Here is a 22,035-nt window from a genome sequence, read left to right as displayed (position 1 = left end):
CAGAAGAAGAGAGAGACAAGGAGCAAAAAGAATTTGAAGCAATAATAGCCCAAACTTCCCAAATTTGATGTAAAACATTCACTGATACATTCAAGAAGATCAATGAAGTCCAAGTGGGATACATGCAAAGAGATTCACACCTACACACATCACACTCAAACTGTCCAAAAACAAAGCAGCGGGAGAGAACACATAACCTTAAATCCGGTGGCACCAGTCCTTGCAGGGACATCCAGTCACCAGCCAGTAGGCTGGTTTCATTGGACTACTTCCATCATGAAGGCAGCAGTGATGTGTTCATTGTCACAGACATTTATCGTCAAAATCAATTTGCCTTCAGGGCACCTAGATAGCTCCATCAGTTAAGCCTCTGACTCTTGATTTCAGCTCAGGTCATGATCTCAGGGCAGTGAGAGTGAGCCCTGGATCGAGCTCTGAGCTCGGTGGAGAGTCTGTTGGAGATTCTCTCTCTCCCTCTCCCTCTCCCTTTGCTCCTCCCCCTGGCTCCTTACATGCACGCATGCTCTGTCTTATAATTAATAAATCTTTTTAAACAATGAATCTGCCTTCTTTGCTTTCACTACTTGCTTTCACTAGCAACACCATCCATGAGCTTCCAGAATACCTTACTCATCCTAATAGTATCCACACACATTATTTCTAACCCAAGAATTCACTTTATTGGAAAAAAAAAAAGCCATGGTAATAGGTTCACACACTCACAAGATTTACTGGTCTTCTCATGTTCCCCATGACCTAGAAGCAGAGTCAAGTGCTGAAATGGCCCAATGAAGATGCAATTATGGCATCAATCGGGAGATAGCATACTGAGGTTTGCTACTGTGGCAGGTGGAACTTGGTGTGCACAGTATATGAAAACTACATGCCATGGCCAGAGGAAAAAACTTAAAAGAGCACACACATTGTTTCAGTTGTCATTTCTTATAGACTTACAATCTGGTACTAGGGAATATGACATTGAGTTACCAGATATTCTGGACCTATAAAAGTTTTTTAAAATTGCTCAGGAGAAGTACAACTATTCCTGAAAAAATTTTGAGCAAAATATATCTCCTTCAGATCTTATAAAAGGGAAGTTAATGCAATCAACATCTTCAGCCATATTCTTATTATAAATACAGCAATGAGCTTTTCCATTGTGTACATTATGCTGACCCTTTGGCCCACTTTTTAAACTTTATTGTGTCTTTTTAAATAGAGAAGTTTTTGTGTTTAATGGAGTCAATGTTACCAGTCTTTTCCTTTGACACGTCCAGGTTCATATTGAGTTTTTGTTTGTTTGCATACATTTGGCTTTTTAATTCATCTGAAATTATTTTGGTTATGGTATGAGCTAGGAACATAGCTTACTTTCCCCCCAAATAGATAGCAAGTTGGTTGCTTAAATCGACCATTTTCCCCCTAGAGAGTTGAAATATTTTTTATCATATACTAAATTTTATTACTTATATTAGTCAGTTTCTGGGTTTTTTATTGTGTTCCATTAAATGTTTTCTCTTTCTGCACCAATACCCCAATGCTCAACCTGGTATAGCTTTATAATATGTTTCTGTAATTGCTGGATAGCCCCCTACATTGTGTTTCAAAAGTTTCCTAGATTTTTTACTGTATTTTTTTTCTTCCAAACAAATGTTTGATTCAGCTTGTTATATTACAGAAAAGACCCTATTAGATTTTGGGGTGGAGAGTGGACTTATGTGGATTCCATCAGCATCCACCCATATTCTTTTGGATCACCTTGGAAGCCACCACCAACTTAAGAAGAAAAGATATCTGCATCCCTATGTTTATTGCAGCATTATTTATCAGAGCCAAGATATGGAAGCAGCCAAGTGTCCATCCACGGATAAATGGATAAAGAAGATGTGGTGTGGTGTGTATATATACACACACACATATATACACATATACATATATATATATAGTATATATATATGCTATGACATGGATGTACTAGAAATTATAATGCTGAGTGAAATAAGGCATAGAAAAACAGATACTATATGATTTTACTTATATGCGGAATTTTAGAAGCAAAACAAAAGAACAAAGAAAAAAAGAGACCAAAAAACCCAAAGACTCTTAAATGCAGAGAACAAACTGGTGGTTGCCTGATGGGGGCGTGGGTGAGTAGTTGAAGGAGATTCAGAGTACACTTATTGCGATGAGCACTGAATAACATATAGAATTGTTGAATCACTATATTGTACACCTGAAACTAATATAATACCATATGTTGGGGCACCTGGGTGGCTCAGTCATTAAGTGTCTGCCTTCAGCTCAGGTCATGATCTGGGGCAGTGGGATGGAGCCCCACATCAGGATTTCTGCTCAGCGGGGAGGCTACTTCTCCAGCTCCCTCTGCTCTTCCCCCCACTTGTGCTCTCTGGTTTTCACTCTCTCTGTCAAATAAATCAATAAAATCTTTTTTTTAAATACTCTATGTAAACTATACTTGCATAAAAAAATAAATTTTTAAAAAAGAAAAATTTTTAAAAAGGAAGAAGAGAGCCCCCAAATACAGTGATGTCTTCCCATCTCAAACTCCTGCATTTCTCTAGCCACAAAAGCATAATTAGCCAGTACACTGAGAAGTTAAGAAGCCCAGGAACAACTCCCAACAATTTAGGAATAGGAGTTGGTGGGTGGATCCCAGGCATCCTCCCCTCCAAATGGAGGAGCTCAGAGGTGTGTTCTGCATCCATTTCAGAGGTTGCCAGCAGGACCAACCCGTTTGCCACAGTAGTCCTTCCTCTGAATGCTCTCTTAATTGGTTTCTCCACTTTCCTATCTTCCCCACTCCCACGCTTGTTTTCCCAACAAACCATGTGCACCCAAATCTTTATCTCTAGGTTTGCCTTTGGAAGATCCCAACCTGAAACCATTTTACTGATTGAAAGGGGGAGGACTCCTATCCTTTACGATTTTGAGTGTTTCCAAAACAATACCGTTAGGAAAGCCTACTCACTCACTCCTTGTTAGTTCCAAGATAAATACCTCCAGACCAAGTACTGTTAAACCCCTTTGCCCAATCTATCACAATAATGTTGAAAGGGGGAGGACTCCTATCCTTTACGATTTTGAGTGTTTCCAAAACAATACCGTTAGGAAAGCCTACTCACTCACTCCTTGTTAGTTCCAAGATAAATGCCTCCAGACCAAGTACTGTTAAACCCCTTTGCCCAATCTATCACAATAATGTTTAAAGAGACCTGAGGTTCTGCTCTCACCTGCACAAAATACTCCGTATAATTTCCTAGGACCACTGGAGGACAGCTTGGTTTTTACCCAAAAATCTTTGAAAAAAAGAAGAGAACAGTAAATTAAGTAACTGCTCAAAATCTCTGCTGTTCTAGACTGAAAGTTCCATCCCTGTTAGATTTACTTTCCTGTTTCATGCAAGCAATGTTATCCAATATAGATTAGCAGAAGCTATAAGATCAAACAACAATATGACACTTCATAAGATCAATAATATAATGCTCCAAATTTAAATACAACCATCTTCCCACTATAAGAGTCTCAGAATAAAATTAAAACCCAAGGAACTTAAATACAAAATTCTTCAGTAGGAGTTTCAAGGAATTAAAATTCCCAAATCAATTTCCCCAGGGCTATTTTTTCACTTGGTCTCAGAGGGCCTTGCTCAGCTCACAACAGAGTTCCATCAGTGATTCAGCCTGGTTTGTTGTCCACTGCAATAAGAATGGTTCCTTCCAGACTCCAAAGTTGTGTTAATGGAACCCACATCCTCCATGCAACTCTACTTTAAGGAATCTCGAAGATTAATTGGGCACAAGAGTATCTCAGCATCAGCCATACATCCCCAAATTTTAAAAAGACAAGCAAATTCTCTACGCTACACAAGTTATCCTATTCCCAATGGCATACCCAGAAACCAGCATTTAATCTAATCTTTATTATTTTAACAAAAATACATAGCACAGCCCCAGTGTCATCTGAGGATCAGATAGCCTGAAAAAAATAATCCTCTTGGTCTGAGCCTTGCTTGAATGCCGGTCAGATCATAGGAGTTGTCCAGAATCCATGACCTCTGATCTTTGAATTAAATGGGCAATATCACACATCAAGAGGTTAATCATGACACAATATTTTCCTGAGGGGAAAGGCTTGCTCTCTTCTTGAGGAATGGCAAGCTAGAAATTTGCTGTGGCAACACTCCCAACCACCAGGTCTTATGGGAAGTAGCTTACTTTCTCTTCTTGGATATTCAAGACTCATCTTTTCCATTTCCCTCCAAATCTTTGGGCCCTGATCTCCCAGTGATGCATTGAGAATGGGCTCCTAATAAGGACCTCACTTCTACATTTCTGCATGTGAAGAGTCATTTCTAATCCAAGCCATAGTCTTCCTGCCATGAAAAGGTCTCAGTCCATGAAACCTGCTCTCTGGGGCAGTTTCACTCTTGGAAGACCAAAGACACAAACAGCATATGGCCAGAGAACAGATGAAAAAGAGAAAATGTTACCTAAACTTCCACAGCAATCAGCTCAGTAATGCAAGCTTCCCACGTTTCCCCTCAATTCCAGCTCAGTACCAACCAGAGAAGCCAAATCAGGTGCAAAGGATATCCAACTTCTGGTTTCACCCACTTCTAGATTCCCCATGTCAACAACCTCCAATCAGGGCACATTTGAAGGCTTCCCTATAAGGCTTTCCCATCCTGTGCTTGGCTCTGACTTTCTGCCAGACACAAGTGATGGTGGCTGACTGCTGTGCTATGGAAAACTCTGGAAAGAACCTCTGTTTGTTCTTATGTGGATGGCCTGTATTTATTTCCATAACCTCTTCACTACAACAGATTCTGTCCGTTGTGTGCTCAGCATCTTCAGGATGCTGCTAAGGGATGGCGCTGAAGCCTGTGTCCAGGGCCCCAGCAAGAACATGCATGCTCCTGGACACCCTATCTTTCTTCTGCTTTTGAAAATTCTGGCTTTAAATATTCCCTTCCCTCCCATCTGTTTTCTGCATGGGTGTGATGGGCCTCTGGTGTCCCGTGTCCCTCTCTTCCCATCAGAAGCCTCAGCTACGAAGTCAGCAGCTCACATTGCTTCTTAAAGGGATCGCTTGCCTTTCCTATTGAGAAGATGAAAACTACTTGCTGGCTTAGTGCTTTCATTCTGTTTATTTTCATATTACTTTTCTGGCCCAGACATTTGTCTTCTAACTTACTCCTCTGGAGTTTGTCTTTTGGGGTCCCCCAGGGTATCTGATACCAAGTCAAGGAAAGAACAGTTTTCCAAGGCATACATTTTTGAAACAAATCTTATCTATCTTCACTTTCCTAAGTTGTTCAATCCCACTCAGGAGATATGACCTCATCAGATCAATAGCCAACTCAGGACTGACCTCGTTTATTTTTATCTTGCCTGGCTCCCTTCTAGTAGCTCTCATTTGCCCTGTGCCTTCCCTTGAGAGGATCCTAATTCCATAAATCTTCCTGGTGGGTTCCCTGGGGCACAGGCAATTCCTGCTTCTCCATCTATGGTAACTATACAACCTTCCAATTCATGACGCAGTGCTGTGAGTATCTCATCCTGCCTTCTAGTATCTCCTCATTCATACTTATTCAAATATTGCACAGCTGTCTCACTCCTCAAGGGGTACATACCCAATTGTCCTATCAGTAGTTGCATAGAAATGCCCCCCATTGCTTCATAAATTCAGGAATCCCTGGAGGAATTATACCCATCTCCTTCCTGAGATGACTTACCTTTTCTGGTCTTCGAGCAGTTATATAGCATCCCTTCATTAAGAAGGGGTAGTTAGATGGATGTGCTTCTCCCATTCATTCTTAGATATGCTTAATCTGGCCTCCAGGATCTCATGTTCCATTTCCTATCTGCCTACACTATGTAGCAAAATCTCAGTCATTCTATTAAAGAAATTTTTCCCCTTTCCACCTTAATCAACTATCTTTCCTTTTCCCCCTTTTATTCTTCTACTTGCTCTTATTTTGAGAGTATGATCAACCCACAATTTAAATAATTTCCTTCATTTCCTGGGCAAACCTAATGCCTAAAACCAAAGTGCCTGGACACAGACCTTTGTAGTTGTCTTTTCTTTGGATGTACAATAATTTGCTTATTTCTTTCTTCATTCAAAAGATTCTCCATCCCTATTCAATAAAGACACCCCCCCCCATTCAAGTTTATGATATGATTCTACACCCTGGCTCTCTAAAATCTAAAATGAGATCCAACACATGTATTTAACAAGAATCTATCTCTGGCCATGATCATGGGGTTACAAGGAAAACAGAGGTGGAAGGCTTTAGGCTCACTCAGGAACCCATACCCCCCGCCCCTGTCTAACTAACTACATGCTAGAGTTATGTAGAGAGAAGAATACTTAAGTTTTGATTCAGTTCTGCCAGTTTACTATCTGACCTTGGAGCAAGAAGATGTCATCACCAGCCTAGAAGTGGGCCATCACTAGGAGCTGAATCAGCCAACACCCTTTTCCAGCTGGCATGCCCATCCCCCAGCTACAGCAAATGTTGCCATTAATGGCTTACCTGAGCAACCTCGGCCAGAGAATTGTACTTGGCTGAAGAGAGCCACCTGGCCAGGAGGTGCCTGGAAGTTGATACAACCAAAGAAGGAGGGAGACGATGGCAGGTAACTGACTAATAGGGGGTAAATAAAAATAATAACAATGATAATAATAAAGCCCAGCCCCTTGCCTCAAGTGAGATGACTTTGTGGCATTGTTGATGACCCAGAGCTCCCATGGGTCAAGGCCAAGCTAGATTTTTTCCTGAAATTATTGCCTTATTTGAATCCTTCCCCTTCCCAACTCTGCTTCCTCCACTCCCTGATAGGTTATTCCTGAAGAGCACTCCCTCAATAAGTCTCATGCACTCAAATCTCTATTTCAGGTTCACTTGTAGGGACCCCAAACTAAGACACCTCCCTTCAAATTACCCATTTTGCTTTCCTGAACAGGTGAGCAGGTATGCCAATACCAACACCAAAATCTGGAATCTTAAGCCATTTATGCACCAAGATCACTCAGGTTCCCACTGGTGATGCCTCTGTCTTCCTGCATATTATTGCTGTATATCACTTAGAAGCTTCCATGAGACCGGAAGCTTCCATGAGGCTGCATGGTCTGGTAGCATTAACAGAAGACTTGGAGGCAGAAATTGATTAATTTCTCACTCCATCAAAGTTTAACTCATCAGGGATATCAGAACATAGTTATGGGATTTTTGAGATTAGGTTCCATTCTGTGAGCAAACATGGTAGGAATATACTGATCTGCCTGGTATATAAGAGAAGCATCTCGTCTGGTCCCGATTTTGCCTGTGTTAGAACTGAACTACTGGAAAATATGAAAAACTCCAGATTACTCCAAGAATTGGGAATTTGGAGAAAAACAGTGCAAGTCTTTAGATCTTAATGTGGTAAAAGGAGCCCACTTTCTGTTATAAACGAATGTCCCATCAAGAGTAAGTAACTGTAAGGAAAGCAAAAATAAATAGTGTGTAACAAATAGCCCATTTCTTCAGGTGTACATGCAAGGGTCATTTTATATAAATTAAACATAGATGGAGGTAGTGTAGATATTAATGTTCAAAATGTCAGAAACTGACAAGAAACAAAAAAATGGAGAAGTTAGGCAGTAGAGGAAAGGATATGACAAAAGAAACTAAACAAAATACAAAAGACTGCCTGTATTTTAGCTAATCAGAATAGGAATTAGAGAAATAATGTATGGAGATTACCATTGCTGAACACCATGGAGAGAAATTAGAAGGAGGCATTCAAGTGCAGGAACTTAGAAGGATAGAGTACCATCAGAAGGCCTGGGAAGCTTCCTAGAAGAGCCACTCTCAGCCCAAAGATATGCCCAGAAAATGGCCCACCACATCCTTGATCTTTATGTTCCTGAAGGCAGAGAAACACCATAAAGTAAGGCAAGGAGAAGGTCATAGATATAGTTCTTTTCAGTGGCCAGAAAAGAGCAGACTAAAAGTAAGCAGAGAAATGAACTTTATCTTTGAGCTTGACAAAGCAAGGTTTTGTGATTGTTTTCGGGGTTCCTATAATTTGTGACACCAACAAGTTCTTGTGCTGAGATTTCTCATTCTATAGCTAATTACATAAATGTTGTGATAAAAACACAAATGTGGTAGACTGCCTGAGTGAAATCCAAGCTCTGCTACTAATTATTTGTTTGAAGTAAAATTGTTTAACCTCTCCTAACTCAGTTTCTTCATCTGCTAATGAGAATATTTGAAGTAGCCATCTCATGAGGGATATTGGAAAAATGAAATAAGTGAACACACATCAAGCCCTTGGACCAATATCTGGCTCATAGTGCGTTCTCAGTTTGTTATCCCTTGATATACAACTCCACCAAGTAGTAGAGGATTAAAGAGCTGAACTTTGACTCCAGGCTTGGCGCTTAAGGGAGGGCAAGATTGGGACGCCTGGGTGGGTTAGTGGTTGAGCATCTGCCTTTGGCTCAGGGCATGATTCTGGGGTCCTGGGATAAAGTCCCACGTTGGGCTCCCCACAGGGAGCATGCTTCTCCCTCTACCTATGTCTCTGCATCTCTCTATATGTCTCTCATAAATGAATAAATAAAATTTTTTTAAAAATTAAAGGAGAGCAAGTCTTCGTAGACTTTGTCTCCTCACATGGCAGCAGGGAAGTTAAAGCGCAGCCTTATGTTTGTTATGGGTTGACCCATGAGCTATAAACCGGTGAGCTTAGTTGGTTTGTCATGCTCACATAGCCCAGGCTCTTATCTGATCTTATGGTTTTTTTGCAGGTTTTTGGGCATTTCTCTGGGGCCACAGACTCCATCCAGTTTCTTAGCAGCTATGGCGCACATAACCATATTTTGTCTAAGGGAATTGGGCACTCAATAACCACACCACTTGAAGAACAATTCAGAAAGCCATCAGTCTCCAAATATTAACTGGAAATGCAACTCACATTTTAATGCCCCAATTAGCTATCAGGCATGTAGCAAGCACCAGGCAAGGCACTCCATGAACATAAGTTCATTTAATTCTCATAACAACTCTATGGTGCCATTAGCTCCATTTTACAATTTAATGTCTTTTCTAATTATAAGCATGAACACATGGTCATTGTAGTAAAATTGGCACAGTATCACTTCTGTGGCATTCTTTTGGTTAAAGCCAAGATTCACAGGAAGGGGACTGCACAAGGGTGTGCATACTTAACCCACCTATTTAGGAGGTGAAGTATATTGGATGCCACTAAGTAACACACTACCACATCCTGTCTCTGGGGTACTTGGTTCGATTTCTCCAGAGAATCAAATCAGCCCCAATCCTGGGCCTGGGGTCCATTCCAACTCAATCAGTTGTGGCCAGAGAGGAAAAGAGTCATAAGGTACAAACGTGGTCTCAGAAGCCATTCTTTCATCTGGAAATATGTAGGAAAGACAGGGACAGTTCTTAAACATGAGAGTGAGGACTGAAAGGGTACCACAAAATAGATTGATTACATTAACACTTGTGAGACAGAATAATTAAGTGCTTACCTCTATCATTTTGTGAATATAATAAGAGTTCAAAAAAGAATGTGATCAATCTGGTCCAAAATATTCAAAGAAATTTCATTTTGTTGTTGTTCTCCTTGTTATTGTTTTTTATGGAGTTTGTAACCTGGAATCATTAGGAGAATTTAGGTAGGACAGGGAGAGAAAGAAAGACACTCTATTTGGACCAATGATATTGGCAAAGTGGAAATAAGCAGTGCCCGTTAAGGAAATAGCAAGAATTGAAACTGGAAAGTGCCCTACTGAGCAAATATCTGACATAATTCATGACAAGTTTTGATAAATACAATACCCTCTCCTCCTTAAAGTCTCATTGCATTACAGTGTAGATTCCAAGAAGGTAGGAATTTTTATTTCTGGAGCATAAGTCCTCCACCTTTGTTCTTGAGATTGCCTTTGGTATTGTATTAGTTTTCTATTGCTGCCATAACAGTTTACCACAACTTAGCAGCTTAAAACAATACAATTTCATTGTTTCACAGTTCTGTAGAGCAGAGGTCTGAAGAGGCTTAGATTGTCCTCTGGGCCAAACCAAGACATCAGCCAGCCTCAGCTTGTATTTGCACTTTCTCAGGGACAATCTTCTTTCAGATTCCTTCAGGTTGTTGGCTGAATTCGGTTCTTTATGGCTGTAAGACTGAGGTCTTGGTTTCCTTGCTTGCTATCAGCAAGGAGCCTCTGTGAGTTCTTTAAGGCCACCTGCATTCCTTCTCAGGTAGCCTCCTCTACATTTAAACCAGCAATGCACACTGACACCTCGTATTTCAAATTCTCTAATTTTCTTGTTGTCTCTCTTCTGCCTCCAACCAAAGAAAGTCCTTTGCTTTCGATGGCTCATATGATTCAATTGGACCCATCCAGATAATCTAGGATAACCTCCCTGTTTTAAAGTCCATAGCATAAATATACCTACAAAGTCCTTCTGCTATATAACATTCACTGATTGAGAGATTAAGGTGCAGGGATCTTTGGGGCTCAATTTTCTTACTGCAGCTCTTCTAAGTTTCTTGTATTTCTATACAAACTTTAGAATCAGCTTTAATCAATGTTTATAAAAGTTTCTAATACAGTTGCTTTTTACATCCAAAAAGCTGTAGATATTTTGATGAATTTGCAACCAATATAATTTTGATTGAGGTTGCATAAAACTTAAATCAATTTGGTGAATATTGAAATCTTAACAATACTGAGTTCTCCAATCCATGAACATAGTATATCTTTCCACTTATTTACGTCTTTTTTTCATTTCTCTGAACAATGTTTGTAAAGATATTTCGTGTCTAATGTTAGATTTATGAACAGGTATTTGATAATTTGGGTGCTTTTATAAATGGCACTTTTTTTCATTTCTAAAATTTTGTTGGTAGACCTCTTGTTAAACAGTTTGTATCACCAACACTTAGCACAGTACCTGGCAATACTAGGCACTCAGTAAGTATTTGTTAAATGAAGGAATGAATTGCCCTTTATATGAACTCTTTTTATGGCCCTTGAAGTTTAGTATCTTATATTTTGTGTATAAATCTTGGTTCCCTTTGAGACTATGAGCAATGTGGTAGGGTAGGGTTGCATCTAATCCACCTCCCTACACCAAGTTCCTAGTACAGTGTCTAACACATTGCAGAGACTATTAAAATATCCTTAGGCATTATAAATTAGTGACATAGAATAACTACACTCATCATGAAGTATACTCTCAAACCACCCTGCTACCCTATTCTCATAGAAAGTTCTGTTGTACAAGATATTGTTAATGGATGATTCCAGGAAATCTGTGTGGTCCTTGTATGCTTCTAGTATCTGAAATTTAGACTCTGGACTCTCTAAATCATGTCATTGGGTTAAGACAGAAAGCTGTGTGCCTAGTCCACAAGCTTTGTACTCCTTAGAGAAGATATTTTTCTGTATTGTGTTTGGCATTAGGTCATTGATCTGTTTTGAAAAACATAATAGAAAACAGTGCTATGAAATTTCATTTGAACTAATGAGATAATGTTGAGAACACTGTTCTCTGCATCATAAGGTATCTCTTTAATGAAGACCCACAGGAAAAATTCTCTCCATCCCCAGAACTGTGAATAACTGTGCATTTCCTCAGCAACTGTAACCTATGTATCTAATTAATTTTCCCATGTTGTGTTGGCTACTAGGAATATCACTATTAATTAAGGTCCAAAGTTTTAGGTTTCAGTATTAAGCTTACCTTTAGAAGGCAAAGTAGAAAGTGAAAGAGAACTCCAATAGGATGGAAACTCCAGGGGGTAGATGCTATGTTTGCTTGCTTTCTAATTCAAGCCTGTATATACAGTATCTATATATTAAATAAATGAATGCCACATGGCACAACACAGTACCCTGAAAAGAATGTACAATATAGAATGCAATAATAAAGAAAAAAAGAGGGAGGAAGAGGGGGAAAAAAAGACTACAATGTTTGTAAAATCAATCAATTAATTAATTAATTATGAGAAATTTAATGTGATCTTTCCCCAATGTTGAATTTTTAATGTATATTATTATCTTTATTAGAAGAAATTGGAACACCCATTAAGGCAGAACTGGTGTATGGATGTGGGAAAATACAACAAAGTGAATACAAATATGTACTATATAAACACATTTTTGTTTTTGCAAAACAAAATCTGCATGAACATTAGTATGTTTTTCCCCAAAGAGAAGAGTCATAGGTACAAAGTGAAAACTAGAAGCTCTGAACACTATTCTACTTTCTACATTATATTATCATGACCCTGACTTGAGATATCTCACAAGGGTGGTGGCAGTTCAATGAAATTTGGCAAGAAATTGATTTTTTCCTATGTTGCTACTGGCTGTTTATATTGGTAAACATGGGTTGTCAATTTAACAATTGCTTATCTGAAACCATAGTGATGTTCATAACCTTTGATCAATTACTCCACACCTGACACTCATCTTAAGGAAATTGCTCCAACAGAGAATAAAAGTGCATGCCCAAGAATATTCATCAGTATTGTAATGAACATATTTAACAGTCCAAACCTAGTGAGAGTAAAATATCAAAATATCTGCCTTTTAAAACATTTGTTTTTAGTTGGATGATATTTAAAACAGATCCTACAGCCTTTTCAGTCACTTTAAAGTATTAAATTTAAAATTTTTCTTATTTGGTGGTATTAAAATGTTTAATAAAATCTGAATTAGAGGTGGCTGATCACCTGGGTGGCTCAGTCACTTAAGCATCTGCCTTCAGCTCAGGTCAGGATCCCAGTGTCCTGGGATCAAGCTGCATTGGCTCAGCAAGGAGTTTGTTTCTCCTTCTCCATCTGCCCCTCCCTCTGCTTGTGTGCTCTCTCCTTCTCTCTCTCTCTCAAATAAATAAATAAAGTCTTTAAAATCTGAATCAAGACTTTAATCTCATTTAATTTAGAACTCTTGGTCCTATCTGAGCTTAGAAACCTGTAATAAAAATTGAGAGGCAGTGGTGGGCAGGGAGAAAGGGAGACAGGTTTTTCTATCCTTTGTTTTATTTCCTTCATCTGTTCCTTGTTCAGGATGGGGGCTAAGGAAGAGAGGTAAAGGGGGTGAAAAGTCTTACTTGACTAATGTAAATCTGGGGTCAGAGCTGTGGAAGTGGGCAGATACCTCAAAACTAGTCACCCTTTCTCTTTGGTCCCTTTTGGAGGAGAGCTCCCCACTTAGTGGCCTCCCACTACCTTGTTTGAGTTGAGCACAAACTCTTGCTTTGGGGTTAGCACTTTGGCACAGGCACCCCTCTTGGGCACAATGTTTCAAAACAAGTTCAGTGACCTTCCAAAAGTCACCCTTGCTCCAACTACCACTGAAAGTGCCCTTTGCTCCTGCAGCCACCCTCTCAATGCCCTGACCTCAAGCGAAGCTATAATTAGCCTCTCACTTGTAGATATTTTTAGGTATGGACCAGACACCTGTCTGTGTTCCCCAATACAGGACATGCCTCTATGAGTTCTGTTGAGGCCCCCCTCACTTGGCTTAAGGTGTAGGGGAAGAGGAATGAGAAGAAACAGCACTCCTTCAGTTCTCCACAGACTCTCACTAGTAACATCCCCAATTCCTCTCCCTTCTCATAGATATAGAATAGAGATAAGGGATGAGCTAGTTCTGCAGGGTAGAGTTAGTTTTTTGGATCTCTCTTTAGGAAGGATCACGTGGGTGATGTGACAACTTTAGATGCTTGGGCACTTAAGACTTTCACACCAGCTCCAACTCTGAAACAAAAAAAAAAAAAATTCTTTGATACCACTTTATTTGTTTATATACTACTTTTTAAAACCAATGAAAATTTATTCAGGAAACTTCAAACAAATTTCACAATGTTCTCAATACTATAACAGAACATCTAATTCTCAGCAAAGAAAAATGGCCTTCACAACTTTAAATGTGTATAGTTGCTCATGCAGAATGCCTATTATAGCTGGTGTTTTGCTGGACTGGTTAATCAAGTCAAAATACAAATCTACTACCTAGAGAGTGCAATAAAATGGAAATAATTCATTCATAAGATTCTAATTTATAAAACAACTGCACTACTTACAAAATACTACCCTAAGAATTCTATCAAGCTTCAATTTGAACAAATGCACAATCACTTAAACAACAGCTGTTAAACTAAATAAGAATTCAAAATGTCTTTAAGAAAGTGACAGAAACATTATTAGCATGAATGTCCTGGTTTAGACAGAAAGAGGCTCTTTGGAAGGCTGAGTCAGCCCTCAAGAACTCACCCCCTTGGCAGGAGGGGTGAAATTCAGTTCTTGGCAGGAGTCACAAGGAAATTTCTCGGTGGGTAGATGTTCCTCAGCACCAGCTGAGGATAAAGGGCCAGGAAAATCCCTTGTGGGAAGTAGTTTTGGGACTTCACACAGGTTCATAACAAAGTCCCATGGTTCATTCCCAGCATAGAATCTTCAACTGGATATTGTGGTTGAGGGGAAAAGTCTGCACTTTCACCTGCAAGTGGTAAAGATATATCAGGATGACCTAAATTACCAGCAGCATCTTCAGGATGGGTCCTATCAGGCCCTATTTTTAAAGACCTGCACCAACTTTTCCCTCAAAAAAAAAAAAAGAAAAACAAAAAACAAAAAACAAAAACATTAAAACTTGTGAGTCTTACTGGTGCAGAAACATGAGTAATGTCTGAAGCAAAAGAGTAAACTCTTTCTTGCACATGGGGAGGAAAGGCTGTATTATATATTTGGCTATTTTCTACTTCCAAGGTTTATAAGGAAGCATTCAGTTTGGCAGCATTAGTTTCCTCAAAGCTCACATTGACTGGTCATGGATCATCCCTGCTATCTTTTCCACGGACAGCAGCCCAAATTGCCATCTTCAGCTGCCATATAGCCAGAGTCTTGATTTGATGTTCCTTGTCATGTAGAACTTTTTCCACCCATGATTTAGAACAGTGGTTCTGAAAGTATGATCTGTGGACCTCTGGAGGGTCCTCAAGACTTCTTTAGAGAGGCCACGAGGTCAAAACTATTTTTATAATAATACTAAGACATTATTTCTTTTTTTGATGTTTGCATTGAGATGCAGAAACAATGATGGGTAAAACTGGTGCCATTCCAATATAAGTCAAGGTAAAGGCTTGTATTCTTTATCACCTTGCAATTTCGGGTTAAAACAATTTTTTTAAAGCCAGCTCCACTTAAGTACGGACTTGATGAAGCAGAAACAAAACCTACAGATTTTATTAAAATGTGATCCTTTGATACATATTGTTCTAATATCTTGAACAAAATGGGAACAAAACATAAAACACTTTGATTTCATGCTGAAGTAAAATGATTATCTGGAGGGAAAGCATGTATGCAACTAATTGAGTTGCAAGCTGAACTAGCCACTTTTTTCAAAGAACACTATTTTTACATAGGAAAACTGACAAGCTATACAGATTTAGGTATTTGGCAGACACTTTCTTGAAAATAAATAAAGTGAGTCTGTCACTTCCAGGAAAACAACTGACAGTATTTTTTGTCAATGATAAAATTCAAGTTTTCAAATGAATATTACAATTTTGGGGGAAAAAATTGTCTCTGTTACATGAGCTTGACAGCTTCCCAATACCTAAAAAGCCTTCTCTGATTAAATCAGTGGTGTTATTAACAAGTATAATATTTTGATATTTTATAATGAAATATGTTAACATTTAGAAGACTCAAATAAGTTGGTGAACCAATATCTTTGAAATGGCCAATACATGATGTCACAAAATCATGCATAGGTAAATAATAATAATAATAATAATCTATTCAAAGTGCAAGATATACCAATTAATTTGAATGTAACAGAGCATGAAAATTTCACTGATATGGTATCACATTCCACATGGCGACTACTTTTCAGAAACAATGGTCAAGCTTTGTATACTAGCAAAAAAGTACATCCACAATTATCTAAAAAGGTCATGAACATACTCCTCCCTTTTCTAACTATTTAAGACAGGATTTTCTTCATATCCTTGAGTTATGGCAACACACTGCAACATACTGAATGCAGAAATGGACATAATCCAGTCATCTTCCATTAAGCCAGACTTTTTAAAAAAAATTTGTAAATATATAGGATAACATTAATCTTCTCATTTTTCCAATTTTTTGAAAAAATTGTCAATTTTTCTTTAAAATGTGATTTTTAAAATGCAAGAGGTTTGTGATAATAAATCACAAATAATTGTATAATTAATTGTTTTGAAAAACACAATAACATATAAATATCACCTTAAATTTTTCCCATTATAATTTCTGATACAGTAAATATCAAGAGATATGACCCAGGTAAGCAAAAGCCCTTTGGGGTCCTCAATAATTTTTAAGAATGGAAAGGGTCCTGATACCAAAAAGCTTGAGGACTGCTGCTTTTTTGTTTCTGTTCACTGGGTTTTTTACTCTTTCCATCCTTTTAAACCTTTAATACGAAAGTCATCTTATGCTTTCCTGAAGATAGGCATGTTCATCCACACTCTTTTTAATGCTGTCATTTAGTTGTTCTTTGTTGTTCTAACAGAACTTTACAACTGTCTTGGCCTCAGTCACTTGGTACTGAATGGCTTCCGATTCATCTGCTAGTGACAGAGCATCCTTGTGATGTGACCCTCATCACCCCTCACCCAGGACATTTCGATTTCTCTTGCCTTTACTCTTTTACTGACAAGTCTATTTTTACCTCAAGAATGAGCATTTTCCATTTTTTATTATTTGCCTCCAGGCTCAGCAGTTTTGATAACTTGGTCTTAAGGCTGGCCTCATTCAAAAGGGACTCTAGTGCTTCATAATCTCCTTAAAATTCCTGAACTCAGAAATTTTACTTTTTCTTAAAAATTATACCAGGTTCTTTCTTCCTACAAATTGTCTTTTGTCTACAAGAAAGCCCATATCACCACCTTCTGGGTAACGGGTAGCACCACTAAGGGCTGGACCAAACTCCTACCTTCAAGGAGGGCCCTCAGACCTGTCTAGCATTTCCAGAATGGCCTGGGGAAGAGCTTTGCATCCAACAGCAGGCCCAATATGGCACCAGCAGCTGCCAGAGAATAGCCCCAAATTGTCAGAGCCCTAGTGGCTCTGACTCCCAGTGGCACCATAGAAAGTTCCACTTGGAATATAAGTCAGTGGGAAGGAGGCAGGGAAGGGCAGGGAGAACAAAATAACAAAACATAGTGTTCCCACATTATTTACATCATGGTGCACCAATAAATCATCATCACTAGGGAATGAAAGGTTCTTCATAGCTGAGTGTAGAGGTCTCACCTGGCAAGTGGGAGGTCTGAGTGTTCATATCTTTCCATGGTGTGATCGCTTCCAGGACTGCTCTGTAGTGAAGGCTCATCTACTCATGTCACAGGCCAAAGCTCCTCTTCTCTCACAGCTCCAGAAGCACGAGCCACCTGAAAAAGTCCCAGAAATTTTGGTCAGTCTGAGAGTGTCCCTTTGTGAGTTGGATGAGTTGGGAATACAAGGGTCTTGCAGGACTTTTCAATAACCTTCATGACAGCAGATTTGTCTGTTTCTCCCTTTAGTGCTATCAATTTTGCTTCGAGTATTTTGGTGCTCTCTCATTAGATGCATACACTTCTAGGATTGTTCTAACTGACCCTTTCATCATCATTATGAAGTTTCCCTCTTTTTTTGGTAGCATTCCTCACAATGAAGTCAATTTTTCTGATAGTAATAAAACTAGATCAGCTTTCTTATGCTTACTGTTTATGTAGTATACCGGTGCCCACCCTCTATCAACTTTTTCTTTTTTTAATAAAGTTTGTCTCATGTAAACAGCATATCATTGGCTCTTGCTTCTTTATGTAATCTAAGATTCTTTGCCTTTTATGTAGAACATTTTTCGTCCATTTACATTCAATGTCATTATTGCTATGGTAGAATTTAAGGTAGCATCTTCATATTTTTTCTTGTGTCTCCCATCTCTTTTTTCCTCTTACTAAGTTCCTACCTTTTGGGTTAATCACGTTTTGTTCTGTTGTTGTTGTTTTTTAGTATTCCATGTTATTGCTTCCATTTAAAAAATATATATTTTGTATTACTTTTTAGCGATTAAAGTAGAAATTTAAATGCAAATCTCCGGTTATCATGGTAAAATAATGTCAAACTACCTTAGGAGTAATTCAGGTTGTATTTGCCTCTCTGGGCCTTTGTGAACTTGGCACATAAGTTACTTTTATATCTTCCATATATCATAACATTTTTCTTACTGTGTTTTAAGTGGTCAATAATCTTTTACAGAATATATATGTGTGTATATAGATATATGTATATATTATGTACATTATTCCTGGTGAAAAATCCACCATTATTCCATAAGTTCTGTTTCTTTTCTTTATGTCAATTTTACAAATTTTCTCTCTCTCTTTGTTTTTCAGAAATTGACTGTTTGCCTATGGTTTCTTTCGAATTTTTCCTGCTTGGAGTTCATTGAGATTCTTGGAAACTATGGGTCATTCTATTTCATCAGTTTGGGAAAAGTCATGTCCATCATCTCAAATATTTCTAATACCCATTCTCTGTCTCTCTGGGTCTCTTTCTGTACATGTTAGATCATTTGATGGTGTCCCTAAGGTCTCAGATGTACCTTTTGGTTTTTTATACTTATTTCTTCTTTGTTTCCAGCTTGTATAATCTCTGTTAACTTGTCTCCATGTTCGTTGATGCTTTCTAATTCACTTATGATAAGTGATCCTGATAGATATTTTTCAGTTCTAGCATTTCCATTTGATTCCTTTTAACATTTTCCTTGGTGTCTTATTGTGTAAACTACTTGTTTACACATGCTACCTATCTTTTCCACTAGATTATTTTTTTAAAAGGTTTTATTTATTCATGAGAAACACACACAGAGAGAGAGAGACATAGGCAGAGAGAGAAGCAGGCTCCATGAAGGGAGCCAGATGTGGGACTCTATCCCAGGACCCCAGGATCACAACCCAAGTCCAAGACGGATGCTCAACCACTGAGCCACCCAGGTGCCCCTTTGCCACTAGATTCTTAAACATATTTAGAATAGCTATGTAAAATTCCATGTCTGAGGATGTTCGGGTGGCTCAGCAGTTGAGTGTCTGCCTTTAGCCCAGGTCCCAGGATCGAGTCCCACATCGGGCTCCTTGCATGGAGCTTGCTTCTGCCTCTGCTTGTGTCTCTGCCTCTTTCTCTCTCTCTCTCTCGCTCTCTCTCTATGTGTGTGTGTGTCTCTCATGAATAAATAAATAAAATCTTTTAAAAATAAATAAATAAAATTTCATGTCTGCTTATTCCAACCTCTTTTGGGCTAGCTAGGGGAGTTCTATTTGTCATTACATCAATGTTTTTAAAAATTGGAAATTTTGTTTTTTGTTTTTAAAAATTGGAAATTATTTAAATGCCCAAACAAGAAGAGAATGGTTGTGTAAGTAAGTTATGGGAAAACCAAAACAGGACTTGCATTTACTGATTAATAAAATAGTTCTGAGGAAAAGGGAAATCCTTAACTGATAATTGGTAAATTTTGAAAAACAGACATGAAGGTATAGGTAATAAAAATTATGTAGAAAGCTTTATGTACGCATGGGCAGATACTAGAAGAAACCTCCTCAAAATGAAATATTTGAGCCACTGATGTGGCAAGATCATGAGCAGTTCTATCTTAATTTTTTTGTTGTGATTTCCATTAATAATGCCAATCCTATTGATATGTAATAAAGTACAAACTTTAGACACATCAGAAATAACAAGAACAATTTCTTGTCTACAAAAGATAACCCAGAGCAGAAAGGAGCCAGCTGGCCTCTTCTCCCCTAAGGCCCAAACAAAAAGAAACTACTTTAAAATACACCAAGAGAACTGTGTTAGGAGCAAGAAAAAAAGGGCCTTTGGTCTGTCAAGGCTGTGAAATGAAGGCTAAAATGAGACAGTTGGAAAAGAGGAATCGACTTGGAAAACCAGATGTGCAACAGTCCAATCATGCCCATAGGTTCTTCATTAGTTGACAGTGATGCCATCAGACATATCTGCGTAAACCATCCTCATTTTTTTTCTTTTTTCTTTTTTTTTTTACCATCCTCATTTTCATCACTACTATTATAGATTAGATCTGCTTACTAAGAGAAGCTGTGGAATTTTTTCCCTGAAGGCTGTTTAAAATCAGATACAGACAACCACCTTTCTAAAATACTTCAGATCCCATCCTGCCTGGAGGCAGGGGATTGCACTAAATGACCCCTGAAGGCCCTTTTAAACCCTATGACTTTGGGATTCCTGTGCTGACAATATTATATTCGGAAAGCCTGGTTATCCAATGTTTTCCTCATCCTTTCTGTGTGCTCTCTGTCCATGCGTTTTTCAGGCTGGAAAGAGAAACTCCTTCCTGCAAGGGGTAGGCTCCATTCCCTCCCTGACATGAGGCTGAAATTTTAGTATTGCAAATATCACGAGGGAATATTTCCCAACTGGAATAGATCATTTTTCTCACTGCCCTGTGTCACTGTGCCTGGAGAGAATTCCAGGTAGCAAGGAAGGGGGAAGAGGGTTGCAGAGGACAGAAGAAGCAGCAGCCTAAGAAACTGGGTGGGTGGGCCTGTCCGGAAGCTGGTGGGGGAGAGGAATTCATGGAAAGTCAGTGACACAAACCAAGTGTTTGAGATTAAAAATAAAAAGTTTCCTGGGGGGGAATCCCTGGGTGGCTCAGTGGTTTGTCGCCTGCCTTTGGCCCAGGGCAAGATCCTGGAGTCCCCGGATCGAGTCCTGCGTGGGGCTCCCAGCATGGAGCCTGCTTCTCCCTCCTCCTGTGTCTCTGCCTCTGTGTCTGTGTGTGTGTGTGTGTCTATCATAAATAAATAAATAAATCTTAAAAATCATAAAATAAAATAAATAAAATAAAATAATAAAATAAAATAAATAAAAAGTTTCCTGGGGCACCTGGGTAGCTCAGTGGTTGAGCGCCTGCCTTCAGCTCAGGTTGTGGTCCCAGGGTCCTGGGGTAGAGTCCCACGTCGGGCTCCCCACAGGAAACTTGCTTCTCCCTCTGCCTGTGTCTCTGCCTCTCTGTGTCTCTAATGAATACATGAGTAAAATCTTAAAATAAATAAATATAAAAATAAAAAGTCTAGTAAGCCAAAGTTGTGTATATGTATGCACGTGTGTGTTTAAAGTGCCTTAGGATCCAAAATTGTACACCACCGAACAAAAGCTATTATTTGACTATGGCCACTAAAAATATGAATGACACCAGACCAAATGTCTCGCCAGAAATCACCCCTAGCAGACGAAAAAGGGGGGGGGGGGACGTTGTCAGACATAATTTGTACACACCTTTATAATGAAAAATGAGTGACCTGAAAAAATAACCAAATCAACTTGTATTTTGTCCCCAAATTTCTCGTCTCTAATTTGTCAGCGATCACATCCAGGGGTTCTCTGAGAACGGCCTTGTTCCTCCTCTGGAGTGTGATTTTTATCCAGAGAAGGGACCAAGGCAGGAATTATTGAAAACCCAGTTTCAGATCAACATTAACAATTCATGGCGCTCAGCTCTTGTTCCACCTAAGGCGGAGGGAAGGACACCTGATGTGCAGGCGAGGGCTTGTTCAAAGTGTCTCCTAATCTGCTTTGAAATGCACAGTGGATTGGGGCCAACTGGAGGTCAACACCCCATCCTCATTTGGTGCGCAGCCGGCTGTTCCCTGGGCAGAGGAAGTGAAAAGGCGGGATTGACTGCAAACCCTTCTCAGCACCGGGCCAGCAGCTGTAGGGTCTTTTGAAATGCAAACCTCTAGAACGGAGGGGTTGGAAACTTGCTTTCTATTCAGGGCCACTGGCTCACAGAGGGGGAAAAAATAATCACGGAAACGTAATTTAGGTTGAGTGGTTTACAAAGTGAGAAGGGTCAAAGGTTAAACTCATACAATTTACATATTGAGAATAGGGATTTTTTTTTTTTAAGATT

Source organism: Vulpes lagopus, chromosome 19 (assembly GCF_018345385.1).
Source record: "Vulpes lagopus strain Blue_001 chromosome 19, ASM1834538v1, whole genome shotgun sequence".
NCBI classification, from domain to species: Eukaryota; Metazoa; Chordata; class Mammalia; order Carnivora; family Canidae; genus Vulpes; species Vulpes lagopus.
This window is presented reverse-complemented; position numbering follows the sequence as displayed.